Genomic DNA, 17,090 nt, shown 5'->3' with positions numbered 1-17,090 from the left:
TTTTTGGACTGTTGTAGGGAAACCAGAGAAGGTTAGGGTTAGGGTTAAGCCTGAGGAAACCCCACATATACTGGCTTAGATGATCAAATAGGGACATTGCCTGTTGAGCGAACTTCCTGTGAACGTAACATTTGGACACCTAATTTGATTACTCTCTTTTTGATTAGTAAAGAGAGTCATTTGATAAGTCAATGCAGATGCTCACGGGAGCGTGTCTATGTTCCCACAGCCCTATGTTCCATCATTTCCAAGGTTGATTTTCTTTAACCCTAACCCTAAACCCAATATAAACGAGACTGTGGGATCATAGGGCTGTGGGAACATAAGACTGTGGAAACATAGGGCCTAATTTTCTAAATTCTTCGTAACAAGAAAAAAAAAAATCTTAGAAATGTGGGAATATAGGGTTGACCCCATGCTGACAAGTTCATGACTCATACAAAAACACTTAAACAGTGCATATTTTACTTGGGTGTGGTACATGGTACATGCATATGTGCACTACTGTAATAAACACAATTGTGATGGGATGCCTGTGAGGTTGGAGGCTGGAGGTTGGGCTTCCAAAGGTTTCACTGAAACTATCCCTGGGACAAAGCTGTGTCAATGAAATGTTGAAATTAAAGCCTTGACGTAGGATTAGAGAATAATATATGCCAGTATGAAGATTGGAAATGGCTCCTGCTTTGGAATATTGACCTCTGAACTTTGACCTCAGTGCATGCCCTGCTGAAAAATCCAGCTAGCCATGGCTGGTCTCCCAGCCTGGCCTAGCTTTTTTCCAGCCTGGCCTAGCTGGTTTTAGCCTGACCAGCTAAAACCAGCTAAGACCAGCTAAAAAATGTTCAAAACCCCTCTAAAACCAATCTGCTATAGCTACTTCCAGTTTAAACCAGCTTAGACAAGCCAACTGTCTTAGGCTGGTTTTAGCTGTCATTCAAAATACAGAAGGGGCGAAATACATCGGACCAATTGTTATAGAGAGCTCTTTAGCTATGTGACTATACTCTTAAGGATAGAGTCACTAAAATGGGGTGCAGTCAATTATGGTCAAAATTGATTCTCACCTATTTAGCAGTTATATAAAATATTATCACACAAATGCGATTACATCCACTTAAATCCCGCCTAATTGTACTCTTAATTCAGTATTTATTACTTTCAATTTTAAGTAATAAGCTATATTTATTTAAAACTACAATTTCCTATAGCAGCACCCTCCAGCTTGACACAAATTAGCGCCATATTTGTAGTTCTTCCAGTTACCAAAGTATTGCTGTGAATAGGGTTGTAAAAAGATACATCTACGGAATATATCAAACCTATAGTAGCCTAAAACCGAAGTCATACTTACACTGTATTTATAGATCTATGTTGAGAAAAAGTAAAGATGTTAGTTAATATTTTGGAGCAGCTTTATAAAAACATCAGCAGCACCACTCTCGTTGTCTTAGCAAATTAGGGGTTAAATATAGGGTTATAAAACCATCTATGCACATAATATAAAAAGGTTTTACTGCAGCCGGAGTTTTACAACGTTTGTTTGGCCATGGCTTTACTAAACTGCCCCCTTACTTAGAAATTAGCAGTTAGCATGTTGTTAACAGTGTAGGATTAATGTGATATGAATAATGCTATTTGGGTGAACATGACGCTGTTTGTAGTTTGCATTTACTTTTGGATGTGAAACTTACTTTAGTAAATTGTAGTAGGCCTATTACCTATTACAACACTTTGTTAATGAATACTACAGAACCCTGATAAAGTGTAGCCCACTGTTTTGTTTTTACTACGGTAAACTGTAGTGTAGTTCACTCAACAGGCAATGCCATCACAATTGTCATATAATTGTCTTAACAATTGTCTTTACAGTAGTGTACGCACCACACAAGTAAAATATGCACCATTTAAGTGTTTTTGCACGAAAGTGTTTGCTAAGTGTTTTTGCACAATTCATGTAGCCTACTTGTGAGCATCTGCATTATAGAGAATAAGTCAATTAGGTGTCCAAATGGTACTTTCATAGCAGGCAATGCCATCACAATGGTGTTTATTAGTGCACATACGTATGTACCACAGTAAAATAGGCTACACTATAGGCCTAAGTGCTTTTGCATGAGTCATGAACTTGTGAGAAATAAAAACTATAGTAAGCATGATACATTTAATTTTTGTTTATTTGATGAATGGAAAGTTTAAAATAATTATTTTATATTATTTAACAGAAAGCTTTTGTAGCATTGTAAATGTCTTTACTGTCACTTTTAATTAATGTAATGTATCCTTGCTGAATAAAATTATAAGTCTACTTTCTTTAATTTATTTTTTTAAATATGTATTCTGTTAAGTTCACACAACCGGCCATTACAATTGTGTTTATTACAGTAGTGAACATATGTATGCATCAAGACAAAGGAAGAAATTTCTCCACAGATTTACAGGATGTCAGTGAAAGTGGATTTTATCGATGATACAATATGGAAAACATAACAGAAAAACATCTATGGTTTAAATTCCATTTGATGATGTTCAACAAACAGTGAATAGATATTGCATACGTACACATACAGAATAATATGAAGAAATTGAAGAAGATCAGAGGCAATATTACATACCCTGTCAATGTACTTCATGCAAAAGTTACAGTGATTTATTAAAGCAGTAGGCTACTAAGGACTTTTTAGTTCACTAACAAACTTTTAACATTATTATTTCACTACTGGTGATGCCAGTCAAGAGAGACACTTATTAGCTTTGGTTTGAAATGTCAAATTCAATTGCATTATTTTCCAACAGACAAACAGACGATTGATAGAACTGTTGTGCCCACATCTAGCGTCCTCTATCAAGTCACAGGAACCTGTAGAGGAATTGTAAGGAAAAACAGAAAGAAAAAGATGACATCACACAGCAGTCAAGGTCCCAAAAAAAGATGACAATTCCAAATATCTACAAATAGTCTACAATGCTGCATTTCCAGCATCAAAATAACTTTTTAATCATTATCTTTACTCGTCAAAAGAAAATGCAGCTTCATGTAAACGATACCAAGATATCATACAAGTGGCTATAAATATTTGGCTGGAGATATTGTGAAATTGTGACAGACAAGCATTTAATTACAGATTACTACAGCAGAATAACATTGTGGTCAACTTCGTAATAAACATAAAACTTCTTCATGTCAGATCATGTTCATTATTTTCTTACCATCTGCCCACTCTCTCATTTTGCAGCTGGTGCTTTCAGGGTTTCCAGGTCCCAAAGTGGATCTGCTTTAGAAGTCTAAAATTACAAGAAACGTATTATTAGTGTACGAACCACCATTTGATTTTTGTTATCTGATTACTTGATAATTCAGGTTATTCTGTTTAATCATGTTCATATTGTTAAAAACAAGTTACATTTGTTTCTTGGATATTAAACAGGTCTCTTTTTTATGTATTTAAATTTATATGTAATTTTATGCCAATATTAAATCAGTTTGATGCTTAGAAGGCATAATTATTGCATTGCCAATGAATAATAGATCAAAAGATCCAACTGCTACTGGTCTTCTATCCAAATACAGAGGCATATAATGATGGCACTTGGCACATCTATGGTGCTTTTCCACTACACAGTACCAGCTCGCCCCGACTCGCCTTTGTTTGGTTTTCCACATGTATAAAAGTTGTACCTGTAACTGCTTCCAGGTACTTTTTTTCGTATCACCTCCGGCCAGGTTCGAGCGAGCTGAGGCGATACTAAAACATTGTGAAAACCAGGCAGACTGCTGATTGGTCAGAGAGAATCGTCACTATTCACTGCATCACTGCAAAGTAACGAGTGAATAACCCCGTCATTTTTAAATAGTTTACTTTTTGCTATGAGAAACAGCCACATCCAGAGGATCAAAAACAGCATATACACTCGATTTCCTCCATTGCCCTGTGTGTGTGGGTAGCGGGAGTGTGTCGCTATGACAACCAGGTACTATTGTGGAGGTACTAGCTGCAATGGAAAACACAGTGAAAAGCTAGCCGAGCCAAGCTGGTACTGTGTAGTGGAAAACTGCCATTACATGGCATGCCAACTACTGTTCCACTTCCTTCCCTAGTGTGGAACCAGGACCATTATGATGTTTACCACACAATGTCATCTGAACAAAGGGACACAAACCTGAACATCAAGGGCATATAGTAAAGCAAATGTCTCCAAATACATCCATTTTAATTAATCTAAACCCTAATAAAAAATTTGATAGTTTCCTACCTGGACCATGCCCCACCCATCCATCAAGTTACAAGTAATCCTGTTTACAAACAAGACACATACAGAAAAACACAGGTGAAAAAAAAAATAACATCTTTCACAGACATAAATATAAATGAAGTTTTATTAACTAAGTTTGGGAGGAACACGTTCAGATAATTAACACGAGTGGATAGCACTCAGCAAACAATGACAAGAGGGTATCTATAGACTCAACAGTTTTACCTCGATCCATTAACAGTTTGCATCATCCCTCCACCACCCCTTCTCCACACTTCTAGTTCTGAACACTTACACGGGGGGAGTACTCTGGATTCGGGCCTAATCCGAGCTCGGAGCCCTCCCTCCGGACAGCACGCCAAATAGGCATTAAACCTTGCTACCTGAAATTATATGTAAGTGTGAACTAGTGAACATTTATTCATACAAAACTGACATTTAATACAATATTTTAAATTAAGTTATTTCTAAAGATCTGTATGAACTGTATATAGCATAGTTTTTTAGACAATGAATAACAAGCCAAAAACTTTGTAGTTATTTTATTCATTATAATTTTAAAATTAACAAACAAAATGCTTAACTCATTCTTCAAGAAGGGAGGAGGGCTCCCAGGAGTCCTTCCATTTGGTCCCACTGTAAAGATACAACGTTTAAAGTAAAAATTTACATTTGCTGAGTAACTCTGTCAGGCTAGCAAAATGGTATATCATTTTATGAAATATAACTATTAAAAAAAACTGTTAACATTGTTAATGTTTAAACTGTTGTGTATGGTGTCAGTGTGTAATAAACTGTACATTAGTACACCTACCAGGTCTTGCATGGAACCCAACAAATAAGGACCTCCTCTGTTCCCTATAGAATAAACACACACAGAAAAACTATCACAACACAACATCCAGCAACGTTTGTCTTGGCACAAGTCTTGCAATTGTGGTGGTAGCAAGTAAGTCATGTCAGGAGTACTCAAAATATACTTTGTTGGAAAATATTAACATGTAATAACATTAAAACAAGAACATTTATTGCTGTAAGGTGGTGTTTCAAAGTGGTACAGTACAATATCATACATCTGAGTGGTCTAGTAAATTACATGAAAACATTGTGACAGTTTCAATTCATGTTAACTTTACATTACCAACGTAATCATTCTACTATTTTATCTTTACATTAATGTTTTCAAGGTTTCTGCAAGTTTCAAAAAGTAAATTACATTTAATTAGTAAATAAATATTTTTAAGATTTTAAGAATTTAAGACCTATTTCATGTCAATACTTGCAAAAAAGTATGAAGGCTATAAGGAAAATCAAAGACGAATAATTACTTGCAAAATTACATTAATGTGCAATTGTAGGTTTCATATTTGTCAGACAGACAGACAACTAATAACTACAACAAGTAACGTTAAATAAATTCCAACATAAGACCTACCTAAACATATATTGGTTGGTAACCGAAGTATTGATTGGACAGCAGTCTACATCATATGAGCAATACGTACAGCCAAATTATTTTCTGTTATTGTAAAGTATGTATGCATCTTGTTTGTAAAACTCTGGTTAAATTAGTGCTCAGTGCATGAACACTAAATCCAGATTATTGTTCTCCAAACATCCAGTTGTAGAGTCAAGTGCTCAAACAATGAAGACATTTTTTTAACGCAGTATTAAACCGCATGTCCACCAAACCGTTTTTAGCCAGCTGAAAACGCTAGGCGCTCTGCTGAAATCACATATTATATGAAATATCAACAAAAGTGTACTAGTATCTCATTTCACAGATCATTTTATTTCTGTGTTGTTAAAAATTCCAATAAATTTAAATGTGAGCAAGCAGAATGTGACAGTTGGTCTGTGTGGCATTTGTCCAGCCCCTCCTCCACTGTGATTGGACGGCTGGGTAAAAAGTGACAGTGATGAGCGCTGCGTTTTACCCAAAGTTGAACATTCGTCAACTCTCGGCGACTGGTAAAAAACGCAGAAGGCTCGGTATATCAGCGTGTAAAATACGCTCAGCACCTTGTTACACCCATGCATGTTTTAAAACCACGGCGCTCCCATTAAAAACAATTGGAAAAATACGGCAGTCGCGTGAAAAAAACCGCTTTGGTGGACACATGGCCTTTTTTCATTGTAGAATCAAAAAGGATTAAAATATTAATAATGAGTGAATGAGGGTACATTGATATAAAGCAAGACAGTTTGAAATGGCTTTAGAAAGACAAACCTCTCTCACTCTTCTTTTCAAAACTTTGGAGTACTCAAAGTTGTTTGCCTCACTCTTATACAGCATTCTGGACACTCATCTGAAAGATAGGCAATATAACATTGAAATAAGTATACCAATATACCAGTATAGACAATACCAAACTGTGGCAAACTGTTACCAAATACCCTGAATCAATGTGTAATTGATACATCATATCATTTTAAATAGAGAAAATGTACTTAAAGGTACAATATGCAAGAATTTTTTTGCCGCTAGAGGGCGCTACATTCCAAACAACAACAACGGCGTAGCTTGATGACGATGTGAAGGAGCGTGGAATGATGGGAACTGTCGTTTTAAACTCCACCGTGGATGTAAATCAGTCAGACGGGAATCGAAAAATCATGTTCATGGATGAGGCTAAGTTCTATTTTTATAAATGTTGCGTTTAATGACATGCTTTTTGTGGCGAGGGGGGCGTGGTTCAGCGCGGTCTGTAACGGGAGAGAGAAGAGACGAGCAAGTAGGTCAAGTGCAAAGTATTATTGGCGTGGAGAGCTTATAAGCCGCGCTGGAACGAGAGAGAGACTGGAGAGAAAATTGGACGCAGAGAAAGAGAACCGGTGGATCCGAGCTCTCATTTTTGAACTGTTTTGTGCCGTCGCGGTTGCCACGGTAAATGCGCGTTGTGCGCGGCTTTTGTTTGTTTTGCTTTATTTTAATAAAGTAGCCTACGAGTCCCAGTCACGCCGACCCCTGTCTTCTTCCTTCCTGACTCTTAAACCTCATCACACTTTTATTTCATTAAAATGAATTAACCGCAAGAAAAGTAAGGTTTAATACTAAATTGGTTATCATAGATGTTACTGTATTTGTTGAATTCATTGTTGTGATAACGCTGCGCAGTTTTACGTGTTCTAAACAATTGTTGTAAAAGTACATTCGAACATGCCCACATCATTTGCCAAAATACTGATTAATCTTTATGTATAACACATGCTATGTTTATTTACATGGCCATAAACACCAGACGTGATAAACAATGTCAATAAACTAAACACAAATCTAAAGCAATAATACTTTCCTTACATAAACATAACTATTACCGAATGCTACATTTGGAAAATATAAAATTAAGCATGCTTTGTCGACAGAACCAGCAGCAATCGGTAAAGAATAATTGTGTACCATAACGACTGCAAGAAACAAGCTAAAGTTTGTAGCTTGATAGACGCTACAACTACAACTTCCGCATTTGTCCAGGACTGGATGGGGTAACGCGGGTATATCAAACCGAGGGTAACGCGGATATGACGCAATTGACTGGCGACTCCCAGCTCACCCCTGTTCTAACGCCCCGTTTCCTTGGATAAAATCGCAATTTTCTCACGATTTAAAAATAGTTGGAAACATTTGGGATATTGTAAGTAATCAACTTAACAAAATATATAACACTGGCCTTGAGATTTTGGGATATTTTAATGCAAAATTCTTACATATTGTACCTTTAACACTTTTTTTTTTGCTTCATCTTGCTGGCTACCCTCTGTTGGACTGAATCTGTATAAAGAATATACAACATACCACATTTTATTAAACATTATTTCAGTCAGGGCCACAATCATCAAACATGATTGACAGTTAGCATACAGTTTTGATTGGCGATCTAGTTTTGCTCTGGACAAGAACTCCATGCGCATCCATGCTGCCTAGCATGAATAAGAGCAGGGAGAGCAGCAATAACAGAACAGAACCAACATTAATGTATTGCAGATATCATTAATTATTTGTAATGTACAACAATATTAGAGAATTTAAGTCTCATTCAGAGGGAATCAGAATGCCACATACTGATTGATGAGAGGAGGAGCTGGGGATGGAGGAGAGTAAATAGCTCCTGGGAAACGCAATAGCTTTTAATAATACTAGAGGAGCGTATATATGTATTCAGTGATAGGCGTTGTATTCCTATAGGTAGACGTGGATCAGCTGATGCGAGCTTGTCTAACGTGACCTGCCAGAACTGGGTTCTACAGACTCATTTAGAATGTACAGTATCAGTCAAAAGATTGGGCACGCTTTCCCATTCTCTCAAATGGGTATGTGGGTTCCAACTTTTGACAGGTACTGTATTAAAAAAAACATAGTTCTGAGATGCCCCACATATTATTCACTAATAAGACATTACTGACAATTAAGGAAATATACTTCACTTCTTTGTCTTTTTGCCTTAGGGCCCCGGGGTCTTGTAGCTTCTGATGAGCCTGTGGTCTCGCTGACAGTAGCTACTGGAGGGTTCTCGGTCTCGCTGACAGTAGCTACTGGAGGGTTCTCGGTCTCGCTGACAATAGCTTCTGGAGGGTTCTCGGTCTCGCTGACAATAGCTTCTGGAGGGTTCTCGGTCTCGCTGACAATAGCTTCTGGAGGGTTCTCGGTCTCGCTGACAGTAGCTTCTGGAGGGTTCTCGGTCTCGCTGACAGTAGCTACTGGAGGGTTCTCGGTCTCGCTGACAGTAGCTACTGGAGGGTTCTCGGTCTCGCTGACAGTAGCTTCTGGAGGGTTCTCGGTCTCGCTGGAGACAACTGCAACAACTGGAAGTATCTCGAGCCAAAATGGCATGGCAGTTCGGGACATAGTCACGAAATTTAATCTATTGATTCGTGTTCGTGGACACGAATTTCCCCATTTTTTCGTGTCACTCTGCACGACTTTCAATCTAATGTATTTCAATGGGACGTATTTTTCCTGCCTGCACCATGTTTTTCTTTCGAGAGCACAGTATTGTTTTTTCTCAATTGTTATTCATTTTGCAAACTTTAAGAGCTACATTACTCAACATTTAATCAAGAGATTTTAATCCTCGTTTTTATTGCTTTATATTCGGTAGGTTACTCAACATGAATCTATTGATGTCATGTTGAATCAAGACGACGGAAGCAGAATGCAAGTAACTCAGGTTTATTGAAGAAATAACAAGTGAAAGTCCGATGATGTAACAGGTGCTAGTCTGATGATGTAACAGGTGAAAGTCCGATGATGAGAGAGACGCTGGTGACACAGGGACTGGATGGTCAGCGAGGTCCGTGGTGAAGTGCCGTAACCGTGAAACCCAAGTGAAGACGATATCCGAAGAACAGAGAACAGGAACTGGAACAGGAAACGGGAACGTCGACAATACTGGGATCACAAACGGGAGACATCAACCAACGATCTGACAATGAGAGAATAATGCGGTGAGGTTTTATAGGAGACTGAATGAGCTGCAGCTGGGGTGATGAATGAGATCAGCTGGATCGCTGATCCTCCGGAATGAGTGCCACGCCCACTCACACACACACACACACAGAACAACAGTTACACGAGACACGAAGGAAACAATGAATTTATGAACCGTGACAATTGATTCGTGTCTATGGGCACGAATTTGCTTCTTTTTTTTCGTGTCACTCTGCACGACTTTCAATCTAATGTATTTCAATGGGGCGTAGATATGCACCACGTCTTTCTTTCGAGAGCACACTATTGTTTTTTCTCAAATGTTAGGCTATTCCCTTTGCAAACTTTAAGGGCTACATTACTCAAGATTTAATCAGGAGATTTTAATCCTTGTTGTATTGCTTTATATTCGGTAGGTTACTCAACACGAATTGATTCGTGTCTATGAGCACGAATTTCCTTCTTTTTTTCGTGCCACACAACACGACTTCCAATCTAATGTATTTCAATGGGACGTATTTTTCGTGCCTGCACCACGTCTTTCTTTGCAACATCGTCTCACCCCTATTCGTCACATAGGCTATGCCGTCTGGTCATTTCCCCCTCACGTCCAAAGCCGACGTTGAGGGTACCCCCCTATTCGTCACTTGACAACGGAGAGGGTCGTCCGATAGATTTGAGTGCAAATCCCTCATCTTTGAATTTTGAACTTTGATTATTTTTCTAACCCTAACTTTTTTTCCTCTCTTTTTTATATAATTTTGGGCTACATTAAAATTACATAAAGGACGGTATATTTTCTATATGCTTAAAACATGCCTTAATTTAGGTGGGATATTTTATAATTTTCGATCACATATTGTGGTAATTTCCCCCTTACGTCCATAAGCCGACGTTGAGGGTAGCTAGCTGAAACACTTTTCTAAATCGGTAATATCAACGATTTTTCCTCTCTTTTTTTATATAATTTTGGACTACATTAAAACGACATAATTGCAGGACTGCATATTTGCTGTAGGCTTAAAACATGCCTTAATTTATTGTGGGATATTTTATAATTGTCGATGGTATTTCAATTTGCAATGGCTTATCGTGAGCCTACTTTGCTGCTTTTTTTTTTGCGCAAAAAAAAAGAAAAAAAGAATAGCCTAGTTTTATAGAACTTTCATCTCAATACTGATTATGAAGTTGTAATAAATTAATTATATAGCCTACTGCAGAAATGTTTAAATTACTTTATATGGACATATCCTTTGGCAAAGAGATGGATGCATTCTGGGAAGTGATATGTGTTTAAATGTAATGGCTACATACTCGTGTTTCCTTCACTTGGACATTTATGCTGACCCCTTTAAAATGTTTAGCACGGATATAAAATATTAAGACTGTACTTTTTAATTATGATTGATATTTTGGCTCAATTTTGTGCAACACGTCACTGTGTGTGTGACCATCGCAGAAACCATTGCCCAGCGCGATTCCACCACGGTAAGTCGCTTACAACAGCCTAATAAGCAAGATGAATTCATAAGCATTATTTACACGTCCAAAATTAATAAAATTACGAGTTTATAAAAAAAAAACATGTTCTAAGCCTAGATATAGGTTCTAGATGTATATATGTATATATAGGTATATAAAAAAAAAACATGTTGATATATATATATATCAACATGTTTTTTTGTTTGTTTTTTTGACGTGTAAATGCTTATTGAGAATTTATTGGGGGAATAGTAACTTTAATTGGGGACATCTAGATGATGTAATTTTCTCTCGATCATCGTGGTTCACACACAACGTCACTGTAATGTGTCAGTAATAACAATATTATCACTTGATCTAACGTTATAACGTTACTGCACATAACGCTGCCTTTATATCTGGGATGGCGAAACCTAGACACATACACGCCATTAAAAAAAAAATTTTTACGCGACTTTTAACAGTAGCACAGGAAATAGGAACAACGTGAATCTGTATTTATTTATCCTAACAATTTACAAGAAAATGGGAATCACTCACTATTAGAGTACACTTTTTAAATCTTATATCAACATAACACTACATAATTAACATTTTCTGTTGTTCTCCCTGCAGATCCTGTCAAACATCACCCGTCGAACCTATCCGAACCTGATTTTCAAAACCCAAAGGCACTTTTTAAGAGCCAACCTCTATCTCTTCATTATTTTCTATATCTTACATCCTCTCTGTTACTCTCTTTCATCCTCAATCTTTATCTATCTCACAGTCTTTATCTATTGCTCTTTCTTTCCTCCCTGTCTGTCTTTGTCTACTTGTCTGTCTTACCCATCTTTGTCAGTCTGTCTGTTTGTATCTGACTGTCTGTTTGTATCTGACTGTCTGTCTGTATCTGACTGTCTGTCTGTCTGTATCTGACTGTCTGTTTGTATCTGACTGTCTGTCTGTATCTGACTGTCTGTCTGTCTGTATCTGACTGTCTGTATCTGACTGTTTGTTATAATGCCAGGGGGGTCTACAAAAAAGATCTGCCCCTTTTGCCAGGGGATTTTATTTTGCGCTCAAAAGATCTGCTCACATTGTAAAAAGGAGCAGCCTCTGAAGCAGCGCCTCAAGAAGAAGCTTCAGAGGTTTGATGAGAAGCGAGAGGAATGGGTGGTTGGTCGTAAGAAAAACCACAACACTGCATCCATCAAGGATGAAGCCAATATCATGGTACGTACAATTTCATACATGACAGTAAACTGTCCAGATCATCTAGGAAGTACATTCAGTGGTACCATTTGTTATTAAGTGAGCATGCCAGCGCAAGGTCAGAAAGGCATTATTTTTTGCCAATATAGATGAATCTTTTTTTTCCAATGATACTTTGTCCTCCCTGTGTCATCAGAATCAATTTAAAAGTATAATTTAACTATCAACTTTGAAGGCACACGTAATTGTGATTTGTAGTTTTTATTTTAGTGGTAATACCCTTAAGTAATCACATCTTCACCATAATACATCACATACCAAAATGATCTACCAGAGCAAAATTTGAACACACAGCAAATATAATTGAAACTCAGGAATTCTTGAGTTCATAACATATACAGGCATGCATTATGACAGAATTACAGGTGGAATTTAATAATCAAACTTTCTTATCGAGTGGATGAGAAATAACACATGAACTGCATTCATACTGTACTACTCAAAGCACTTTAAAATGTGAATGCGTCAACTGTAAATATGTGCAGCATTCACCCATTTGGTCACGTAATCGCTAAGGTTCTGCCTTTATTTTTACTAAATCTTTAGATTGTCATTGTCCAGTTGCACAATGGTTACATAATCTTATCAATGTAGGTGCAAAACCCGAGCTACTAATGTTACAAAAATAAATATTTATATAAAGTTATATAAAGGGTTCCCTCATGGTGTCAGATTCATCTTTTTACTGTTTTTCTATATAGAGTTGTTTTTTGCTTCTATTGTATGAGCCTTTCCTGTTTGCACATACAGCTAAACTCACCATTAGGTTAAAAATCCTGAATGGCAGTAACCTGGATGCTGTCATTAATAATGTTATATATTTTTTAATTAATATTCTTAGTTATTTTTTATGTTGTTTTTCTATTACTTTAAACAGCAAACACACAATTTTGTCATTGCAGCTTGAGAAACTCCATGCCATTGGCTACAAACCAGTTCTGCTACTAGGAAAGGAGAACAAAAAAAAAGAAATTAAGTGCGAAATATTAACGCCTCGCTGCACACTCTCCACCTTTGCCCAGGACTACCTACAGAAGATAGGTTCATTTTATGAATACCTTTGTGAAGGTGAGATGCATGCACTGTATCTTAAAGTCACAGTTCACAACTTGTGTTGAGTACGCAAAATATTTTATTAATGTTTAAATCTTAAAGGAATGGCTCACCCCTGAAACTTAAATTCAGTCATTCTATTTTTCTGCTGCTGAATGCTTGTATGATCATAGTCTACTCTATGTGACGTCTCTACCAACGCATTTAATGTAGACGCAAATGGGTAGAAAAACATAAAAATTCACACCTGGCAATTGATTATGGGAATTGAAGTAAACTATTTCAAAACAGTAGTTTCCTGCAACTGCAGATGTAGACATGTAGATTCTAAGTGTATTGAGCCCTGTTTGTATTAATAGCATGCAGCACACTGGTCTACAATGGGATTTGGCACCCAGAGTTAAGTGCATTCAAGCATATACTGTCAACTTTAGAATTATGTTTGGTATGTTTTTGTAGGAGACATATTTCATTTCTGTTTTCAGCCCACATACAACCATATTTTTAATGTTTAGGCACTCTGACCACAGCAATTTTTGTAGTGACATACTAATTGAACACATTACATTTGCAAAGACCCGTTTTGGTCACTGGGTCAATGAATCAAATGATAATGAATCTATATATACTCATTGAAACAATATCGAGGACAGTGCTAAAATGTAGATCATTAACGGAAATAGCACAAAGAAAAAGAAAACCATCAAATTTTTGCTGGATACACCACAAACTTACACTGCTACTAACTTTGAGGCATAAAGCCCAAAGTTTTTTAGCGCACGCAGTCTAGTCTTAACTGAATAGTTTGACCCAGACTGTAAACGAACATTATACTTGTCATTTTTTCAATAGATATTATGAGCACTCTGGGTTTTATTTTTCTGACTTAAAGATATATTGTATTGGTTATCGTCATAGAAAATCAATCAGATATATTACAGATATCTAATACATCCAGTAGACTCTCAATAGTTCTCCTTGCCTTCAAATCTGGTTGGAGAAAATTTGGTATATATTATTCAAACACATTTACCTAACAGTTAAAACAGGTACAGATCAAGCTTATGGTTAACCTCTATGTTTTAAATAAGCAAAACACAACACTTGTTTAACTTGCACAGGATGGACCCAGGATTCCAGTGGCAATGAGGATCAGCTGATTACTCTGCAGCTCACACCCTGCGAGGCGAGCCCCACGGAGGGGCAAGTGGAGCAGGCGGAATCCACGGAGGGGCAAGTGGAGCAGGCGGAATCCACGGAGGGGCAAGTGGAGCAGGCGGAATCCACGGAGGGGCAAGGCGGAATCCACGGAGGGGCAAGTGGAGCAGGCGGAATCCACGGAGGGGCAAGGTAATTAGAACAAATTTAAAGAGTTACAGTTTATATTTGTAAAGGCCAAAACCTTAACTTGACTTCAAGTGTTTTTCCCCCATAGAGCTTGATGCAGGTTAGGGCTCTTTTCAACGAAATGAACTCAAACACACCATGCTATAACTTTTTTGCTGCTTGATAAAGTAAAACTCACTAGGTGATGATACACAGGGCAACTTTTTTAGCAATGTTGCTGGGCAATCTTGCCGAGCGATTGTTCCTTGGGCACTTTCACATTGAAAATGGGCAACACATTTCTATCTGGATAATTTAGATGGGTTGTGGGCCCTGTGTCTCATCTGGTTGCCCGTTGACGGCAACATTGCTAAAAAATTTGCCCTGTGTATCATCACCTACAGGGTTCTCATTTTCAATGGATAATCTGCTAGAAAAGTTGATCTGATATTACATAATTAGATAGATGAAAGGTCTATCTGATTCTGTACAAGGGCTGTTGGAAGGAATTTTGTGAGTCTATTATAAATCTAAAAGTAAAATAAGTACTACTAATCAAATGCTGAAATTACTAGGCCAAATTTGATTACTAAAGATATTAGGATAATTTGAATATTCAAAATAATTGGGAATGTCAGTGTCCCATGAACACTTAACTTAACCATTCTCCCACCCCTTGCGTTCCCTGAACAAGTCAGCGCAGGATCAGCGCTTGTTGAAACAAATTAGGATTATCACAAACAGGATGGACATAAACGATAAAATGAAACACGTGGAGTTAATGGAGCAACCTTAATTCAATCGCAATAAGAATGCATGTACTTTACACCTATTAATACATGTACTGCCACACTTGTGCGATGTTGTGATCTTCAAGTATTTTAAATAATAAGTTAAAGATTTATTTGGTATATGAGTAATTTTCTTTCTCCAAACCCACAGCTGTCTTCACAGGGTCAGCCAGGGGCACAGTCGCAAGTCGAAAAAAAAAAAAGTCAGGTATGTAAATAATGTTTGTCCGTCCTTCGGATGAGATGTTAAACTGAGGTCCCTGACTCTCTGTGGTCATTAAAAATCCCAGGGTGTCCTTCGAAAAAGTAGGGTGCGGTGGGGTGTAGGGGTGTAACCCCAGCATCCTGGCCAAATTTGCCCATTGGCCCCTGTCCATCATGGCCTCCTAATCACCCCCATATACTGATTGGCTTCATCACTGTCTCCTCTCCACCAATAAGCTGGTGTGTGGTGAGCGTTCTGGCGCAATATGGCTGCCGTCGCATCATCCAAGTGGATGCTGCACATTGGTGGTGGTTGAGGAGATTCCCCCTTCCATGTAAAGCGCTTTGAGTACCCAGAAAAGCGCTATTGTCACGATTAATGTCTGTGTTCCCCTGTCTCATTCTATGTTTAGCAGGTCCCCGTTATGTTGATTAGTCTTCCCAGGTGTTTTCCATTAGCCACGCCCCCTTGTTATCTTGTTTAGCTTGTCTGTCTGTGTATTTAAGCCCTGTGTCTTGTTTCAGTCTTTGTGAGTTCTTAATGTTGTATGTTGGCTGTTCCTGTATCTCTCTCTGAGTTTATTACCTTTTGAGTTTGTTTAATAAAACCTGCTGCAATTGGATCCTGCTTCTGCATCTGCTTCAGCTGTCATTGTAACAGAAGAACTCACCATTTATGGATCCAGCAGTACGCGTCCTTCAAGATGTTTTGGGATCGGCTCACGGCGATAGTGAAGGAAAGCCACGATCTGTTTGAGTTTACTGAGAAATTTTGTGAGCTAGCTACAAACTGTGATCTGAGTGATGAAACTTTAAAAACAGGTTATATAATCGGATGCGTCGATCCTCGACCACTCCCCGATCTCTTGGGGCTGGACTGGAGAGAAGCAGTTGCCATCTGCTGGGAGAGTTTTACTCCCAAGTATGCTCTACATTCATCCAGCCCAGCCAAACCTGCTCACACTGTCAGCCCAGGCAAACCCACATTACCACTCCCTGCTGAGCACCGTATCTGTTTCGGACCAGTGGCTGAGATCACATGGCACAGAGCACGAAAACTTATTTCTAACAGTGCTGATCTGGTGTCTAAAGTGTTTGACCCCGCTTGGATAGCCGTCCGGGGAGCTCGCAGGTCTGCTCCACGTTCCACCAAAACCACCGAACCAGTCATTTGCCCAGTCGAGCCAGAGCTTCACGTCAGTCCTGCCGAGCCAGAGCTTCACGTCAGTCCTGCCGAGCCAGAGCTTCACGTCAGTCCTGCCGAGCCAGAGCTTCACGTCAGTCCTGCCGAGCCAGAG

General features: G+C 38.2%; 3 long non-coding RNA genes across 4 annotated transcripts in view; 1 reads left to right on the top strand and 2 right to left on the bottom strand.

The window, feature by feature from the left end:
* LOC309512811 overlaps positions 1-17,090 on the bottom strand; it is a 115,630-nt gene that overhangs the window by 62,367 nt on the left and 36,173 nt on the right. The gene's annotated exons all lie outside the window — the stretch shown is intronic.
* Positions 2,160-6,530, bottom strand: LOC309480898. 2 transcript variants are annotated; one of them, XR_014199804.1, is made up of 7 exons: positions 6,485-6,530; positions 5,069-5,112; positions 4,839-4,890; positions 4,480-4,637; positions 4,255-4,294; positions 3,211-3,285; positions 2,160-2,860 (listed from the first exon to the last, which is right to left on the bottom strand). It is a non-coding gene; the product is annotated as an uncharacterized lncRNA (long non-coding RNA). The 2 variants fall into 2 exon arrangements; XR_014199805.1 differs by having other exon boundaries at positions 4,550-4,637.
* LOC309512880 lies at positions 11,739-14,722 on the top strand. The gene is made up of 3 exons (XR_014211207.1): positions 11,739-12,379; positions 13,321-13,486; positions 14,593-14,722. It is a non-coding gene; the product is annotated as an uncharacterized lncRNA (long non-coding RNA).

This window comes from Leuciscus leuciscus, assembly GCF_965113295.1.
Source record: "Leuciscus leuciscus genome assembly, chromosome: 1".
Classification (NCBI taxonomy): domain Eukaryota; kingdom Metazoa; phylum Chordata; class Actinopteri; order Cypriniformes; family Leuciscidae; genus Leuciscus; species Leuciscus leuciscus.
Note: the sequence above shows the minus strand (reverse complement) of the source record. Positions and strands in the feature narration are given on the sequence as shown.